At 57.0% G+C, this 414-nt stretch overlaps 1 protein-coding gene across 1 annotated transcript in view; it reads left to right on the top strand.

Moving 5' to 3' along the window:
- The window catches only part of ANKK1 (ankyrin repeat and kinase domain containing 1), a gene marked incomplete at its 5' end in the record, with an annotated part of 8483 nt that overhangs the window by 2030 nt on the left and 6039 nt on the right, over nt 1–414 (top strand). The gene's annotated exons all lie outside the window — the stretch shown is intronic.

Here is a 414-nt window from a genome sequence, read left to right as displayed (position 1 = left end):
CCCCCGCCGGCCCTTTCCAGCCTCCGCGGTGCCTGGGAGGGAGGGAGGCAGACAGGGGTCGTGCCCAGCGATTCTGTCCCGGGAAGGGAACCAGAAATCACAGAGGTCACTTCTTTCTCCACACCCACCATTTTCCTGCGAGGGGGAAGAATCGATCTGCGACCCCCTGTGCTGCAGGTTGCAACTGTCTTCCTGTGTTTAGCCCTTCTCCCAAGGGGAGAAAGACGGTACCTGAGACTCCTCAACACAGAGGCACGTTTCGCGGGGGGGAGCCTGCTAGAGGAAGTCTGGCAGAAGGATTTGCTTGGCTGAACTATGTTTAGAGCTATTAGTGGCCTGGCATAATGTGGCAAGCTCAGATTCGTTCCCAGGGTGTGCTTTTTAAAGGCAGTTCTGGCACTTTACTGCTCGGCT

This window comes from Buceros rhinoceros, unplaced genomic scaffold (assembly GCF_000710305.1).
Source record: "Buceros rhinoceros silvestris isolate BGI_N320 unplaced genomic scaffold, ASM71030v1 scaffold15776, whole genome shotgun sequence".
Lineage (NCBI taxonomy): Eukaryota > Metazoa > Chordata > Aves > Bucerotiformes > Bucerotidae > Buceros > Buceros rhinoceros.
The sequence above is the reverse complement of the archived record's forward strand: the minus strand, read 5'-3'. Positions and strand labels throughout refer to the sequence as shown.